Source organism: Notamacropus eugenii, chromosome 2, assembly GCF_028372415.1.
Source record: "Notamacropus eugenii isolate mMacEug1 chromosome 2, mMacEug1.pri_v2, whole genome shotgun sequence".
In the NCBI taxonomy this organism is placed as follows: Eukaryota; Metazoa; Chordata; class Mammalia; order Diprotodontia; family Macropodidae; genus Notamacropus; species Notamacropus eugenii.
This window is the reverse complement of record NC_092873.1, coordinates 256,610,016-256,629,485: the sequence shown is the minus strand read 5'-3', so window position 1 is coordinate 256,629,485 and position 19,470 is coordinate 256,610,016. Positions and strand designations below refer to the sequence as shown.

General features: G+C 36.0%; 1 protein-coding gene and 1 pseudogene across 1 annotated transcript in view; both read left to right on the top strand.

Annotated features, from left to right (window-relative positions):
* Positions 1–19,470, top strand: part of PRKN (parkin RBR E3 ubiquitin protein ligase) — a 1,884,374-nt gene that overhangs the window by 104,906 nt on the left and 1,759,998 nt on the right. The window lies entirely within an intron of this gene.
* LOC140530428 (14-3-3 protein epsilon pseudogene) overlaps positions 1–19,470 on the top strand; it is a 127,825-nt pseudogene that overhangs the window by 90,404 nt on the left and 17,951 nt on the right.

The following is a 19,470-nucleotide window of genomic DNA, read 5'->3' as shown; positions in this document are numbered from 1 at the left end:
TCATTTATATAATTTTATGTTCTTGAGAATGTTATAAAATAAATTATTGAATCAAAGATTCAAATGGATCTTTGCTGGCCCGACGCCTAGCGAGACTGACAAGAGAGTCGGAGCTGCCATCGGTCGCACAGACCCTGCTGGAGCTGCGGCTGCTATCGGGAGGATCTGGTGTACTAGGTGAAACTGGCCGTACCGGCCAAGCGATACGACGAAATGGTGAAATCGATGAAGAAAGTAGCAGGGATGGATGTGAAATTGACAGCTGAAGAAAGAAACCTACTGTCAGTTGCGTATAAGAACGTGATTGGAGCCAGAAGAGTGTTCTGGGGGATAATCAGCTGCATTGAACAGAAAAGAAGAAAACGGGAGGAGAAGACAAACTAAAAATGATTTGGAAATATCGGCAAATGGTTGAGATTGAACTAAAATTAATCTGTTGTGACACTCTGGATGTACTGGGCAAACACGTCATTCCAGCAGCAAACACTGGCAAGTCCAAGGTTTTCTGTTATAAAATGAAAGGGGACTGACTACCAGTGAATTTGCCACAGGAAATGACAAGCCTGGTGGCTTGTAAAGCTGCTAGTGAAAACACAATGTCAGAACTTCCACCAGCACACCCCACGCGCTTAGGTCTTGCTCTCAATGAGACTTTTCCGTATTCTACTACGAAATTCTTAATTCCCCTGACCGTGCCTGCAAGTTGGCAAAAGAAACTTTTGATGATCTAATTGCAACTGGATAAGCTGAGTGAAGAAAGCTGTAAGGACTGGACGCTTATGCAGAAGTTAAATGATAATCTGACACTATGGACTTCAGATATGCGGGGTGATTGGTGGAACACAATAAGGAAGTGCTGCAGGATGTGGAAAATGAAAACCATTGAGAGACATCAAAGCCAACAAGAGAATCCATCTCTGACCACCCCACTCCTCCCCATCCCTCCCCCCCAAAATTCCCCATTATCACTGAGAACCACCAAGTCTGACTTACATTTGGTCTCAGAATTTGCGTTCCAACTTTGTTGATTTTTTTTTTAAAAAAACAGTTTTCAAAGTTCTTAAAGGAAAGAGTGAATTTCTGTAGATTTTGTTGGTCCCAGCTTTTAGGTTCTCTAAGTCGCTAACAGGACTGCATAGAAGCTTTTTCAGCATTACTGTATTATCTCTGTGCCATATGTGGCAAGATAATCATTAGAAATGGATATTACATTGGAATGCCATTAGATTTCTAGGTGAAACGAGGGTCCAGGAGAGAGGTTTATCTCACTGTAGGGTGCATGTGGTGGTATTTTTTCTTTAAAATTAATTGGGTTTTAGTTTGAAGTTACAGGTTGCGTTGGAATGTTTATTGTAGTGGTTTTGCTGTAAAAAGTGTTTCCAAACTGTGCTGAAATGGTGCTGCTAACAGCCCAACAATGTGTGGCTGCTCATTCTTGCCTACTTTGACCTTCCCTCAACAGCAGGTTAGCATTGAAGGTGGCACTGAAAACCCTGCATGTGTGTACAGTTCTTTGGTTTTTCTCCTTCCCTCTTCCCCTTCTTCCCTACTCTCTCTGCCCTCCTTTCATCACTCAACCTCTTTTGTTCAGTCTGTGTAACCCGAAGCTAATTTGTACTACTGGATATTTGACTGGAGCGGCAAATACAGAATCTGTATTGTTTTTACTGAAACACGGATTGTATTTAACATTAAAATTAAATAAAATAAACTTAAATTTAGAATGCCAGAAATTATCGCGACTCCATTCTTTATAATTTTCAAATAAAAACTCTGGTAAAAAAAACCCATTCAAATGAAAAAAATACCTAAGATCAGTCTTGAGATTGTTTTATTGTTGTAGTTTTCAATTTAAGCAACAAATATTTATCAAATGTCTACTCTCAAATTATCAGTGGAAAGCAGGTAGAAATTTAAAAAGATAAATAGACCTGGACAATCCTCATCATCCAAGTGCCAGTCTTATAATTCTGGGTGATTTTAATGCCAGAGTAGGCACAAAATACCAGTCCTTGGCAGGAATGGTGTCAGAAACAGCAACAGCAATTGTCGCTTACTACTGAAGACTTGCATATAATGACCTTGTTACCAATACTGTCTTCCATTTACCTAACAGCAATAAAACTTTGTGGATGCACCCTTGCAGCAAATATTGACATTTGATAGATTGTTTCATTATAAGGAGAAGAGACAGACAGGATGTGAGAGTGGCAAAGACGCTTCTATTTCTTTCTGTGACATTTTGTGGCATAGACTGCTGTACGGATCAGACTTATTCTTTCCAAGTTAAATATTCAAATTCAACAAAGGCATGGCCTCATGGCAAGACAAGGATAAGATTTAATGTCAGCACATGAAAATGCTTCTCTAACAGGGAATAGTTCCTCACTAACTTGGAGGGAAAGGTGAGACAGTACACAGTTGGCAACAGTGGACTAGAAAAGGAGTAGGTAGATTTTGGAGATTTGGTATATAGCACTGCATTCACTCATCTGGGCCAGAACACTTGCAAACATCTATTGGTTTGATGAAGGTTATGGGGAAATTCAGAAGCTGCTAAGTGAAAAACAAGGACTCCACAGGATTTACTAGCAAGATAGTTTGTCTTTCTCTAGGAAAACAGAGTTTAACTGTATCAAAAGTAAAATGCACGTGGCACTTAGAGAGATGCAGTTTTCTTGGCTCAGTAAGAAGGCATGTGAAATTAAGTTTTACGCTGATACTAACAAATCAAAGCACTTTTATGATGTCCTAAAGGCTATTTATGGGTCAAAAATCTATGGTGCTTCTCAACTACTCATTATTGACGATGCCACATTGGTTAGTGGTAAGGGCATGATCCTGGAGAGATGGGCTGAACACTTCCATAGTGTTCTCAGCAGACCATCATCAAACAATGTTGAAGCCATTGACCATATACCTGAGGTTGATGTCAATCCCTCTCTAGTCAAATTTCCGACTGAAGAAGAGGTTTTGAATACCATTACCCTTCCCTCATGTGACAAAGTACCTGGTGTTGATTCTCTTACAGCTGAGATTTACAAGGCAGGGGGTCCATTGCTCATAAAAAAAACTGACTGAAATTTTCCAGGTTATATGGCAAGAAGAGGTTATCCCCCAGGATTTCAAGGATGTCTCCACTGTCCATCTCTATAAAGGTAAAGGTAAAGGAAATATTGTCCTATGACAATCTCTCTTAATCACTACTGGCAAGTCACTCTTGACAGAGTCCTCCTTAATAGACTGATCCTTCACCTGGAAGATGGTTGTCTATCTAATAATCAGTATGCCCTCAGAAAGGGCCAAGTAATGGTCAGTATGGTGGTTGCTGTCCAACAACTCCAGGAGAAATGCCGGGAGCAGAACAGAGGTCTACAGACAGTCTGACCAGGGCCTTTGATACTCTCAACTGTGAGGATTTTTGGAAAACTGTGTCAAAGTTTGGTTGCCAGGAGAAGTTCATCATTATTATAGGTCAGTTTCATGACAGCATGCTTGCCCAGGTTCTGAATTATGGACGATGCTTTCATGCTTTCCCAATCATTAATGGAGTGAAGCAATGCTTTGTGCTTGCTCCCATGCTTTTTAGCATGATGTTTTCTAGCAATGTTGTCAGATGCCTTTGACAAGGATGAAAAAGTCACCAAAAAGGCATCAAGGATGCAAAAAAGCATCCAAGTCAGCTATAACACTAATGTAAACTAATTTGAAAAGATTGCAAGCTGATACTAAAGTGGAGGGAGACTTGGTGCATGATTTTTTTGTTCACACATGATTGTGCTTTCAGTGCAACCTCTAAAACTGAGATGCAACAAAGTATGGATCAATTCTCTGCCACTTATGCTAATTTTGGCTTAGTAATTAACACTAGGAAAACACCATCCGTATGTAGAACCATAGGTTATAGCAAATGGAGAAATTTTGAATACTGTGGAAAAGTTTATTGACCTTGGCAGTATCCTTTCCAGGGATGTAGACATAGATGATGAGGTTGATGCATGCGTTGCCAGAGCTAGTTCAGTGTTTGGGAGGCTCCAAAGTAAAATGTGGGAGAGAAGAGACATTAGAAGAGATTAGAGAGAAGAGAGAAGTCTACCACAATGAAGTTCTACAGAGCCATCATACTGACCTCATTTCTGTATGCCTGTGAAACCTGGACAGTATATCTACTTAATCACTTCCATTTGACTTGTTTTAGGAGAATTCTTAAGATTGCCTGGCAAGAAAAGGTACTGGATACTGAGGTCCTTTCTCTAGCTAAACTGCCAAGCATTAAAATTCTGCTACGTAGAGCACAATTCCAGTGGGTTGACCATGTTGTTCGAATGCCCAATGTATGCTTGCCTAAAAGAAACTGTTTTATGGAGAACTCATACAAGTCAAGCAGGTGTCAGGAGAAACAATAAAAAGACACTCTCAAGATCTCTGTAAAGACCTTTGGAATTGATTGCCTGACATGGAAGGCACTGGCAAAGGACAGCTAAGCATGATATGCTTACATCAAAGAAGACGCTGTGCTCAGTTGAGGACAGAATAGCAGTAGCTCCAAAGAAATGTGGTGTTCAAATTTAGAGACATCTCCACTCCAAATGTCCATATGAACTGTTTGTGCCTGACCTGTGGTAGAGCCTTCTGAACTCATATTGGTCCATTCCATGGTTGGGCACACTTTACCATGACTCCAACATAGTGAGATCATTTTGGGCCTCTTCAAGAACAGAGGACAACAACCAGCCAACCACCCTTGCCCAGCTCTCTGTTTGTGATGTGATTGCAGCCTGCTCACACCTAACATATATTTCTTCATTGCCATTAATATGATCCCCAAATATAGTTGCTGGAACACTGAGGAGGGCTGACTCAGAACTGAACAGGAAATGTGGAGTCTACTATGTTGTGTCTGGTAACTGCAGAGTTCTTTTAATTAGTCTGTTCAGTTTTGGAGTTTTCTTGGCAAAGATACTGATGTAGTTTCTGTTTCCTTCTCCAGATCATTTTATAGGTGAGGAAACTGAGGCAAACAGGGTTAAGTGACTTGCTCAGGGTCACACAGCTAGTATTTGCTGCTGGATTTGAACTCAGGAAGATGAGTCTTACAGATTGCAAGCCCAATGCTCTATCTACTTGTCACCTTGGGTTTTCCCTGAAGCCAACTTTTTCTGGTGATGTGTTATACAAATGTAATACCTAAGGTCGTGTGTGTGTGTGTGTGTGTGTGTGTGTGTGTGTGTGTGTGTGTTATCTATAATACCTTGTATTGTGTGGGCTGAGCTTTATCATGACTAAGCTTCTTTCCTTCCTTGAATTAGAGGTACTCACTACAGCAATTTGAATGAAGTCTCTTTCTTTGAGGTCTAGAGGTTTTGAAATAGGAGACAGTCAGTTTCTCCTGTATATTGCAGTTCCTACATTTGATAGCAAAGATTTTCACAAATGAGTGATTAGAAATGAAATTAGTGTGTACATTGTGAATGTGAAAAGGAGAAATTCCTCACATAAGACTTGCGTCAAGATTAAATTTATTAGAGAATATTTGTCTCCAGTAAGCTAGAGACCAGAGAGATAATGCAGACCTTCAGGTCTGTATCCAGATTGGGATAATAATATAACTTTTCAAAAGATGAATGCTTAGCTTTACCAATTTATATAGGAAAAGTCCCATCACTGAAGTGTATTTGCAATGATCCTTCATTTGTGGGGGAGGAGTTCCAGATCAGTGATGAATGTGACAAAGTTTTCTCTATTTCATCTGTTTCCAGATCTAACTTTGGAATTTTTGAATATTAAAATAACTTAAAGAGCTAATGAATCTGCTTTATCCCTTTATTCATATTGGGCCCGTCCTCATAAAGATAACTGCCTGCACTTCAGGTTGGCTATGATTTTGAGAAAGACTTCTCTGCGTAGTCATTACATGCAAAGAACAATTGTATCAAAGTTTGTTTAAGCTCTGCCTTCTGATTTAGCCCTTAACTTCTTTGATCTAGTCTTCAGCCTCAGCCTGAGGACCATAAATTATCTGAAAACTCCACAGTGTCTCTAGAGCCAGATTAAAATATTATTAGGAAATGTTTAACCAAATAAATAAAATACAATAAAAACACAGATGATGTTAATGTGCAGTTTCCTAAGTCAATATGCAGGCCATTTGACACCACTGCTAGCACACTATAATTATAATAAACAGGCTAGATAACAATCTTTTTTTTGGTTTAATATTTCATATATTAGGATATCTTAAATCTGTCTGATGCTCTCCCTCACCAAAAAGTTGCTTGGGGAAAGAATAAGCCCCAGTGCTATTTTCTTATCTGTGTGAAACTTTTATGAGAATAATATACATACTCTTTGAGGGTATTTTCCATGAGAGTATTTGTAGGGAATGAATAGGCTTTCATAAACAATAATTCACATTTGATAACACGTTCAGTATCACACAATTGACTGAAAAGATGTAAAAAATACAATATCCCACTGATTTTATTGTTTGTTGCTTGTAGTAAAACCTTTTGATTCTGTACAGCAAAATGAAACCTTTGAAGACTCTCCACCAACAAGGTGTCTTCTATGCATTCATCAAAATTATGCAGTTTTTTGGAAAGATGTAAAAACAAAGTAACCTTGTTTCAAGAGCCTCTGGTAATTAAAATCAAAGCAAAGCATAGAGTAAAGAAATGTGTACTTACCATGGTTGTTCACTATTGTCCAGGAGGAGATCCTGGATGGTCTAATTTGAATAAATGGTGAGGTCCTTCAGATGATTCTCTTTTTGGATGACCTCTGATGACTGCTTAAGTCTTTGGAATGTCATAAGACTTCCTGGTTGAAATCCATAACCTCTTAAGAAAGGTTAGTATAGCTGTTGTCAGGATCGTGGTTGAAGTGACTGAAAAACGTCTGATACCTAGACTATGACATGCAGTTAGATGGAGGACTTGTAGAGCTCATTGATCAATATATTTATTTTGGATAAGTAGTGTAAATGGACAGTGAGCTGGGTCCAGAATTAAACAGGAGAAGAATGGGCTAGATCATTTGTGGGAAATTGTAAAGCTTCTTTAATGATTCCAAAATTTTCTCCTCAAATAAAGACTTGTCTTTTTAATACCAGTATCTTATCAATGTTAGAACATTATAGTCTACAGAGAGTTAAAATTGAATATCACTCAAATTGGGGAATGAAGGAATATATTGTGTGCCCGAGAAGACTGCAACACGTAACAAATGAGAACTAAAGGATATCATTAAAGAAATAAAAAGAAAAATGATATCATTATGTAAAGAATAATGAGAGTGACAAGTGCAACCCCTGTAGCAAACTTATGAGAGGATATGAATGAGAGTCATGAAGGCATGGCAAGAGAGAGGTCAATGATCTGCGTTGCTGGAGGAAACATCCACATGGATGAGATCAAATTTCATTGTTTGAACATGTTTCACAAAAAGAAAAGAGATGGAAATTGCTTCTGCAATGTCACTGTTCTCAAAGTCATTTCTGGTGAGTGGTTTTCAAGGAGAAATTGAAAACAAAACTCACATAATATAGCTAAAAACCTATAAATAGTAATAGGAAATAAATTCTTAATATAGCAAACTTGCAACAAAATACCACTCCTTAAAATCATTCAATTTATTGAGAGAACTAGAATGCTAATAATCTAAAAGATTATTATGAAATCTTTCAAAATGATAAATTGGCCTTCTAGAGAGTATATTGGAAGACTTAGAGCCTAATTTGACCAACACTAGCCTATGACTACTAGTAAAAATTGCCTCAACCTTGGAAAATACTAACTTTGCATGTTTGATTTTTCCTTATATGTGGTCTGTAGTGCTGTTTTTTTCTGATACCACTGTCATACCACTTATATAAAGATAGTGGTTAATTAAGTTAGTCACTTAAATCACCCAAACCCACTACAGTAAGTGATGAGATACTATGCTCTGGTACTTTTATTAGTTAAGAATATATCTCTGTTGATCTTTCAGTCCAAGACTTTAGACTTGGTGTAAAAAGTCATTGAATGAAATGAAATGATGTTGCATAGAGAGTGCACAAATTGTCTAGGGAAGCTTGATTATGATCTGTCAGTTGTCTGTAGGTTTCTAGTTAATTCTGCAACCAAAAGAGATCTGAATGAGCAGAAAACCAGAATGGAACAGTTCTGGATAACTTTCTAATGAGCCACTTAGAGGAGAGGAGAGCACTTGATCATGATCTTTGAAGGAAATGATAGATGTTCAACTTCCCATCAGTACCCTTGAATTATCTCCAGAAGGTAATGACTGGCAACAGTGACCTTATTAGGAACTGAGAAGAGATTGTGATAAAGAAATGCAGTTTTGAGCCTTAAAGATGAGCCTAACAAAAAAGATACCCCTTATCTAAGGGTCACTGTCTTGAGAATTTCAACCAAAGACCTCCAGGAGCGGGGAATTATTCCTTTGCCACACATGCTCTCTAAGATTAAGTCCACTTTACCCTAGACAATGTAAGTCCTGATGGGAAAGTATGTCACAAACTTTGGGGTGAAATTTTATATCAGTTGTTCTTAAACCTTAATAAATTCCTTTAAAAATTCAGATAATTCTGGGTAATTGATATCAATTGTAATCAGCTAATCATTAAACATTTAAATGCCTGCTATGTGCCAAGCACTGTGCTAAGCACTATGCATACCAAAAAAAAATGGGAAAAGATACTCCCTGCTGTCAAGGAGCTCGTAGTCTAGTGGGGAGACAATATGTAAGTGTGTGTGTGTGTGTGTGTGTGTGTGTGTGTGTGTGTGTGTGTGTATGTATATGTATGTATATATATATAGGGAGAGATAAAAATAAAAATATATATCTATATACATAGATATATACACATACACACATATACATAGTGGATAGAGCACAGGGCCTGGAGTCAAGGAGACTCATCTTCATGACTCAAATCCAGCTTCAGAAACTTAATAGCTGTGAGACCCTGAGCAAGTCACTTAACCCAATTTACCTCAGTTTCTTCATCTGTAAAATGAGCCAGAGAAGGAAATAGCAGAACACTCCAATATCTTCACCTAGAAAACCCCAAATGGGATCATGAAGAGTTAGACATGACTGAAACAACTGAACAACAACAGTGCCGTGATCACTAAAGTGTGATATACTATAGAAGGAGAAGAGAACTGGGCCCAGGACAGAGCCATAGTTCTGTCACCCATAGCTAGTGCAAGTGACCTAGATGAAGATCCAATAAAGGAGGTTGGGAGGAAGTAGTCAGATAGGTAAACTTAAAAGTGTGGACTCCTGAGCTAAGACATTAGAGAAACATCCCCTTGGCAATTTAGAAGCTATGCTGTGGGTACTTGATTCATCATTAAAATTGGATTAGTAGAATCAGAGCACGTGGTAGCAAGACAAAAACAAAGGTTTGTTTACTGTCCCTACTTTTAAGATTGCATTTTCCTTTGTATTTAGATGAAGATATTGGTAGCGATTTGAGAGCCAAGACTTTAATCATATTCTCTGAAAGAAATAGTACAATATAAACCCTCAAATATTAATACTAACAGAGGTCGTAAGTGATGTGAATAGTCTGAATGGCAAGTTATCCCTCCAAAAATATTGAAATGTACTTTTGTACTTATCTTTGAATACAAGATTATTTTAAAGAGAACTCACTGGTGGCCTTCTAGTAAGATTAGTTTTAGGCAAAATTATAAATTAATGGAATTTTTTTTCTTTGAGGCACATTATCTCCCCCCCCCAACACCCTTTTTCCTTTTTGAGGTCTCTCCATATGTATCTGCTGCCTTTGTGGTGCCCCTCTGTTTTATTATGATACATGCTTTTCCTATCCAGGAAACATACTATGCTCCAAATATTTTTCCTAGTTCCTTTATTACTTTGGGGAAATTTTAACTGTTTGCTATGATCTAGGCTTCTCTCCTTTATTTTCCAAGTTTACATAAGTTGAGATTAATCCATTTTATTAGTGTTAATATGTTATAACATGTTAATATTCTCTATTTTACTATCTCAATCTGAAATTACCATCATTGCCATTGAAAGACATATTTTTGAGTAGACGAGGTCTAGTGACATCCCTGCAATCACATTTATATACGATATAATCTTATTCACAAGTACTAGTGACCTCTGCAGTCAGTTTATTAGAATAATAGATTGTTTCCTTTTGAGGCATTAACTATAAGAGCGGCATCCTATGTCCTAAGTATATTCAGCTTCAAAGCAGGTGTAGCTGGGGTGATAGCTAACGCTACTCAGGTGGTCATACTTCAGAGGAAAATATAGTCTTGTCCTGATCCCCAGGCAGTGGTTCCCAGCTGTGCTGGGAGAGTGTCTGAGCTGCTTTTTAGTCAGCCATACCTCAGAAGATACTGTATTCAGGCCTGACAATGCAGTTTCTTTAGTGAATGTAAAATCTTTTGGAAATGTAGCCAGCATGACTTCTGACAAGGGAGGACCTACTAACATTGCCCATCCCATTGTTCCCCATTAATCCATAAATCTTCTCTAGTATTTTTGCATTCTTGTCTTATTTCAGCCCTTAGTTTTCATTCTTTTTATGATATTAAACTGTCAAATTAGCTCCTGTGTATTCTTTTGATTGAATATATTAATTGTATAGTAATGCACTTGTCTGAAGACACCTGTAATCATTGAAGTTAATGCATGACCAAGGGAACCGACCTCTCCAAATACACTTGAAAAAAAGATTGGATAAAGTGTGCGATATATAATTTCAAAATGTTACTTTACTTTTACTATATATTCTTACATTAAGAAATTTCATATTGTAAAACAGTATTTTCAAAATATGACTAATTTAATTTTTTAAGAAAATGTCATAGAGTCACATGTTAAAATATGATGTTGGTATATTCCTAAATATAAAGGTGATTCAATCCAGAAGCATTTGTTAAATGTTTGCTTGTGCTGAGTACTGTTATTTAGTGGGGAATATAAATATAAAAAAAATTTCCTACCCTCAATTTGCTTACAGTTTTTGGGGAAGATGGACAAGGGAAGGACAGTGTGCACAGCTAATTAAAGGCAAACTGTGTAAAAAATTAATAAAAAGGTAATTTCAGGGGAGGAGAGTAATAAGAACTGGGGAATCAGTATTTTTTTTTAATCTGCATTCGTGGAAGGGTGGAATTGATGGAGATGATTTTATTCTTTTCTAGTTCTGTATTTTAGCTCATCATTGCAGCATTATGGCAGAAATGCTACTTTGGAGAGAATACAGAGACTAGAGACAGGAAAGAAATATGCCGGTGATGGCCACATTGCTGCTACTGCACTCTCTACTCTTTGGCTAGTGTGTTGACAATAGTCATATAACCTAAGGTATAAGAAAATTTGTTCTATCTTCTCTGGAGAAAAATATCTCAGCCCAGAAGACAGCAAACTATTGGCTATTTCAGAAGATTTCTATAGAAGTTGGAAGGGTTGCCACACCTCCCTATCTTTCTTTCTTCAGTGCCTCCTATTTTTATTCAGGTTTTTGCTATATAATCTGAATTCTTCCTTAGCCTCTTCTCTTGGCTGCTTGCTTATTGTTGTGACAAAATCAGTTACAGAAGAAGGAGAGGGTCTGTGTAAGGAATTCTGCCATGGGAAGTGGAGTCAAGGGATAGACGGGAGAAGGGAGCCTCAGAAATTGCTTCACAGACCTTCTACCTCATATTTCTTTACATGCCACTATTGGGAGATTGGGTCAGGAATTAAATTGTCAGAAGGTAAAAGGGTCTTCTTTTTCTTTCCCACTTACAAATTATTCATTTGCTATGCATGGGCAAAAGAGAGATTATTGAGAACTTGATCCTCTTAGAAAGATATGTGGAAAGCAGTTTGTCTATAAATATTGATAACTTTTAATGACCAACAATTTAACATAATGTATATTTTTGTATGTTTTCTTAAGGTATTTCTTTACATAGAGATACAAAATATAATTGTGCAAATACCAAGGGAAAATGCTACTGCGGTAAATCCTTTGAAAAGAATGTTTTTTAAACTTTATCTTGCGTACTATATGTACTTTTATCTTTATCTTTCATAGTAGATATACTTTTGTCTTTAGTGACCCCATCTTATCCATTTTCCCTTTGTTCCTACCCTCTGTAAATTCTTCAAATATATGTTGTTCTCATAGCCTTTCTTTCATCCAGATGTAAGGTAACAAAATAACCAATGTGGAAAAAAGTTTTCAGAGTTTTAAATTTTATTTTAATGTATGAATTCTAATAATACTTCAGATGTAATCTACTCCCAGAGATATTTGAACTTTACCATGAAGGTAGTTGAAATACAACCATCATCTTATTGTGCAAACTTGTCTTTCTAACTTGGTGAATTAAGGAGATAGCTCATCATCCTTACCTGTGCCACATGGAAGTCAACTATAAATTGTTGAAAGTTACCCCAGGACCAAGTTTGTGGGTCAATTTCACATCAGTTTCAATTGACTTAATATGCTTATAAATAATCAAGAGTATATAATATATTTAAACACATGATATATTTAAATATAAAATTCAAATATAATTAAATATAATATATTGAAATTTGTATCCCTAGGTAATTTATAATATTCATCTATGTTTAAATAGAGAATCTGAATTCCATAACTACAAATAGTTAACAAAAGCATTATATTAACAAAAAGTTATAGTTTGTTTTTCTTTTTTTTTTTAAACTTGGGAGTTGTTCTGTTTTGTTTTTGGTTTTGTCATATAGCATTTATGTTCATAGAACTTCCCAATATGACAGACAAGTTGTCTATGTATACTAGACTTATAGACTATGTTAACTCTGAAGCCTCTTAACCATTTTAATTGTGATAGATTTTTATCTAAATATTTCTAAAATATGACCTGTGAAGTTTTTTGTTAGAACACTCTTGTTACTTTGTCTATTTTAATGTTCCTAGTCAGTAGATGTATTTAAAAATGAGTGAACAGTGGGACTGTTTTAGATTCCCCTTAAGTAAGCAAGGAAACGTTGTTCTAATTAGAGATTAAATTAGTTTAATAAGAATAATTTGAAAATAATGTATTTCCACACAATCTCAAGATTGAAAGAGACCTCAGAGACCCTTTATTCCAATACATGCCTGAGTCAGAATGCCCTCCTCACTTTGCCTGACAAATTGCCATCTAATTTTTTGTTAAAGACCTTCACTGAAGGGTGACCTACCACCATCTGCACCAACATTTTTGGACAGCTTTAATTCTTGGAAATTTTTCCTTACATCAGTGCTAAATTGCTTCTTTGTAATTTCCATCCATTGAAACTCTTTAGGTTGTTGAAGGCAGTTGTAGTCCATCTCCATCCGCAGGCCTTCTGTTCTTCATGTTAGGGGTTCCAAGTCCCTTGAAATAATGTACATATGTCATAATGTTGCAACCCTTCTAAATGCTCTCAATAGCAACCTTCCTAAAGTGTGACCCCACAACTAAAGGTAATACTTTGTATGTAGTCAGATTGGAATAGAGTATATTTCAAGATATTCCCTCATGTACACTCATAATGTATTTTCCCACCTTTATTACATGAGGCCAAATTCTAGCTTATTTGACTATGGAGTTGATTTTCTATTGTCAGCTTACAAAAATAGTTACTAGACTTGATTCTTGTTAAAAATTTTTAAAATAGGGTGCTTTTTTTCTAAATTACAATTTTACCTTGCAATGGAAATAACCTGATGGGAATTTTGAAATTGCCCGATAAGATTCAAACTGCTTTATTTTTGAAGTAATAAATTTATCATTCCTTAACACTCATTACTATGAGAAGCAGTGTGTATATAGCATATACACATATCAGCATAATATATACACAAGATGATAAATAAGAGTAACAAAATACATGTGATAGACATTAGTCAACAAGGGTTTTTAAGTGCCCTCTATGTGCTAGGAGCTGGGCATTGGGAATGCAATGACTAAAATGCCCCTGCCCTCCTCCCTAAGTTTAAATTCTGTTCAGTCATTTCTTTTTCCTATTCTACTATGTTATGAAAATGTTTGTTTTATTTCTTAAGTTCAGAATAAAATAAATAATAAAACCTATTAAAGGAGGAGAAATAACACATACACATATGATATGTATGTATACATATATATATATAGATGTTGGGATTGGAAGCTCAATTCTGTGTGGACAGTCTCGGGCGGGTAAAGGTGGGAGCTTCTAAATCTTAGAGCTCTCACGAGACCCTCCCAGGAAATGACAGGGAATCGAGGTGAACCGAGCTATCTCGAGTAATTCTGCCTCTTCCCGTGAGAAACGTGATGGGGGAGAGATCTCCCCGCCCTCGAGATTGTCCCGGATCTGGGCACACCTAGTTACCTAGCAGCACGGTATTCAGATGCAAAACTATGCGGCTGAAGGTTAAGTAGGATTGAGGAAGCCTGAAAGCTCTCTTAGCACATGAGGAGCTAAGAGGACAGTAGGCTCCGCTTTTCTTCTTTCCTCTCTCCCCTCCCCCTCTCTCCCCGCTTGTACTTCTACTTCTAATCCCTTAAGATCCTAGCCTCCTTAGGAAATCTCCCCCTCTTCCTCCTAAGGAAGACCCACCCTGCACTTGTAACCGAAACCCTGAAATAAAGCTCAACCCTTGTTCGACTCTGGATATGTATTAAAAGTTATTTCAGGGAGAGACACTAGCAGCTGGGAGGATCAGGAGGAAGTACTTGAGTCAGTTTTAAAAGAATCTAGGAATTTGGAAGAAGCACAAATGAGGTCATCAAATGGCACAGAGGCAAGAGATGGAACTTCATGTATGAAGAACAACAAGAAAGTCAGGTTTACTGGAAATGAGAATGCAGGAAAGAGATTTTTGACCATAGAATTGATGGCACTTGTTGACTGTTTAGACCTGTGGCATATTGAAGATCCAGAGGTTTTGCACATGAAAAATACATTGCAGTTAAGTGTGTGAGATCCAGAAATTTGAAAATTCTTGAAGTCCAAAGGGTACAAGTGTGTAAAGAATATTGTCAAACATTAAATATATGTGTTTTACTTGAACTAAAAAATTATTCAGTTCAAACTTTTGTGTTGTTGTTCAGTTGTGTCTGAATCTTTGTGACCCCAATTGGGGCTTCCTTGGAAAAGATATTGGAGTGGTTTAACATGTCCAGCTTATTTTATGGAAGAGGAAACAGAGACAAACAGGGTTAGTTTACTTGCCCAAAGTCACATCGTTAGTAAATATCTGAGGCTGGATTTGAACTCCAGGCTTAGTGCTCTATCAACTTTGCTACCTATATGCCTCAAAGTTCAGTATACTTCAGAAAATATACAAGTAGGGTTCAAAGAAAGCTTGAATATAAAATAAAATACTTAGAAAAGCGAAAATCACACATTTATGAAAACTTCTAGGATAAATGGTTTAATGAGAAATGTGTAATGAATTAAATTTCCTAAGAGATCGAATAATGGTTAAATATGTTCCTTAGTATTTAGAGAGAAGATTAATATAACTAGATAGAGGGTTTAATATATCAGTACCGCTTACATAGAATTAGATTATTCATAGTAAAGGCTGATAATTTCTTCTAAAATGTTGCTCTAAAATGTCAGTTTCAACAAAAAGCATCTATTAGTAGACAATTTGTTTTTTAGTCTTATTGATGCATGCCCTTTCATTTTATTTTCCACACATTATGACAAACTTCATTTCTGATATCTTGCTGAGGTGCTATATACTTAGCATTTATCCATCTTTGAAAGAAAAAATGTAAAGGAAAAGATTCAGATTTATATAGGCACTTATTTGACTTTTGTAACCTATCATAACCCACTGTTTGTTGAGTGTACATTATTTGTAAATGGTAAAGGAGTTTATGATGAAAACATATTCCTTGGGCTTAATTTAAGTGAACTAACTTAAGAGTACAGCAGCTAGGTGGTATAGTGAATAGAAAACTGGACCTGGAATCAAGAAGATCTGAGTTCAAATCTAAATCATTTAACCCTGTTTACTCGAATTCCCACATCAGCAAAATGAACTGAAGAAGGAAATGGCTAATTACTCCAGCATCTTTGCCAAGAAAACCCCAAATGGAACCTTGAAGAGTTCGACATTAGTATAACAACTGAACAACAAAAAACTTATGAGTTCTGTCTTTACTACTTTGACCTTTTTATAAAAACAATGTAGTATTAAGCACTGTAGTTGTGGTGTCTAATAATGACAGCTCTTAATATGGTAGCCTCCTGGATATTATTTCCCATAAAACATTGATTTCATTATAGTTGTCTATGTATTGTTTTGGTACTGGTAGACTGACACCATTCCTAGATCATATTGTTGTCTTTCACTTAATGTTGAATATGGCATGCAGTTATTTGACTGGCATGGAAACTGCTGATAAAGCTGAATAGAGCTTCTTTAACCATCTCATCAAATAAAAAAGTAGCATCTTCCTTTATAGTGAATGCTAGTATTTGCATTAGTTATGTATGATTGTGACAACTGATTCAAATGAATAGTTTTGTAAAGTGCTTTCCTCACAACTCTGTGTGGTAGGTATTGATAATATTAGCCCCATTTTACAGGTGAGGAAACTGAAGTATGGTTAAATGTGAAGCTATTTCCCTCAAGAATCACCAAGTATTCTGAAACATCAAAGCAGGATTATTATAATGTGTCATTCAAATCCCAAAATTGGGATTCTGAATGCATACTTGCCTCTTTTCCTTTTGTTCATAATCTCAAAAATTGGAAGGAATCATGGAGTTGAATGAAAACATGAACCAAAGTTCCCTTTGTAATTATGTAATGATATCATGTTTTGTTTGAAAATCTCTAAAATCTCTAATTAATGAGACATTACTACCTACACCCTGCCAACCTCCATTTTTGGAGAGATGTTATTTATGAAATTTTTCTTTATATTAAATTATATATATGATATTTCTTTATATTTTCTTTATATTAAATTTTTCATTATATTAAGTTTGCCACTGTAAAAATTCTGCCCATTGCTCCAATTCTTTCCTCTGGTCCCAATCAGAATAAGTTTAATTTTCTTTTCACATCACAGCTCTTCACATGCTTTAAGTTTTCACCTTACCGTTTCTCTTCATTTCCTTGAAACTTTTATGTCATGATCTCAAGAATTTTCACTTTTCTGTTCATCCAGTTTTGGTTACTCTCTGTGTGTCTCTCAATTATGGTACCCAAAACTGAATTTAATACTTCCAAAATGGTCTCAGTACAGTAGAACTTAGCTGGAACTCTCACTGCTGAAGACTTGGTCACTATATCATTGTTAAGGTATTTCGGAGGATAGATAGCAGGCTTTTTTGGCTGTCGTTTCAGACTTGACTCCGAGTGCAGATCATTGACATCTTTTGACCTTTTTCATAGAGATTGAAAAAAAGTCATATCTCCTCTATCTCATATATGAAAAGCTGATTTTTTGAACTCACGAATAAGACTTGACTTTTATATTTCTATTAAATTTCTTCATATCAAATTTGGCCCAAAGTTGTAGCTTTTTGTAATATTTTTAGATGATCACTTTGTCATCCAATGTGTTTATTAACTATTCATCCCATGATTATATAATCTGTAAATGTGATAAGGATGCCATCTATATTTTTATCCAAATCACTAATAAAAATAAACATCATAGAACCAAGGAGAAATCCCTTGGAAGTATACTTATGACCACCTTATAAGTTGATACAAAGACATAAGAACCCATTAGGTAGAGTCATTTAGAAGTTCTAGATCTATATAATTGTAATTTCTTTTAGCTATCTCTCCATCTTGTCCACAAAGATAAACAAAATAACTTGTCAAATGCTTTATGAATGTAGGTGTATGAAACATTTAAATGCATCTGTGATTTTACTGATGTGTTTAATCCCTCATATCACTCATGTTCCATCCCATCTATTCCTGGAACTCTTGTGTGATTCTTACCTATATCCTGTAAATTTGTCACAAGGGCTTCAGCCAACATCCTGAGCATCTCCCTTACTTTATCTTAATATTCAGGAGAATACCATTGGAGCATATTGTCTATCTTTAAGTTAATCCTCATGCTCACCCTGTGACCTGCCAGCCATCTTCTGTTTTGATTATACATTTCTTTGATGACAGTCTTTACTCTTCTTATACTACTTAACTCGGTATTTGTGTTTTAACATTCTCATTCTCAGTATTTATCCTTCCATTGCCCGTTGGCTAATCTTCAATTTCATTTCATTGGCAACTGAAGTATTTAATGGTTTATAGCTATCTAGTTAATCTATATAGCATTCCACTGTAGCCTAGTAATCCTGTCTGAAGAAAACAAACTGAGAAATAGGAAAGAAGGTCCTGTAGAATGACCTGATCTTGAAAGCATTCTGGGTTCTTTGTGATCACTGCTTCTTTTTTTAGTAATGAGTCAACAGTAGTAAATAAGCTTTTGTGTTTACTAACCCTGTTAGTAATAGACATTGGACATTTTATTTCACTAGTATTAGGAACTTGCAAGAGAGGAAACTTGCTTTCCCAGTTAAGTTAGCACCTTCACTGCAGTTTATAGAACTAAAGAGTGGCCTAGAGTACTGACAGGTTCAGTGCTTGACTTGTGCCGCAGTCATTACATATCAAAGACAGGATATGAACCCAGGACTTTCTGGTTCTGATGCTAAGTCTTTAACCATTACACCATATAGCCCCCTCTGCCTTTAATAATATGTTCTAGTATTTTGTCAGGAATATGTCAAGTTCACTAGTCTATGATTTGCAAATTCAGTTATTACAATATTGGCCCTTCTCAAGTCCCATTACATCTCCATATAGTTTTTTTTTTTAAGATTACTAATAGATTTTTACCACTGATTCTATTGGTAACTTGTAAAATTATTCACTTGCTCTTGGTAACTTGAATAAATCCAAGAGCATTTAGATGCTCTATGATAGTAAGATTGTCAATTTAGAACTAGAAATACTTTACAGATCATTTGGTCCAACACCCTCATTTTACAGATGGTGTTACAGATGAAGAAACTAAGACTAAGACCTTTCCTGAAGTCACACGTACAGCTCCAATAGCATAAAATTGTACCAAGACTTTTGGGATACACTGCATAGTAAAGTGGCAAAGGAGTGATTAAAACTTTAAAATATTCTCAACTAAAATACAGTGATTTCTCTTTTCTTCCTCATGAGAGACTCTGCCAACTTTGTAAAACCCCAATATTTTTAACCCGCTACAGGAAAACCAACTTGTCAGATATTTAGAGAATGATAAAGTCATTCTAAGTTTGAGGAAAAATATAATCTTCAGTGTACCCATATAATGTATTTATGTTTGAATTAGTATCATACTGTGGATTTTAAATAAACTATTTTCTGTTGTCTACCCAGTTAAAGTTGTTTTGAGAATGCTGTTACTGACAATAAAAACAATTTCTTAAGGAAATAGCTGTTTGCCTTCCTGAATATGG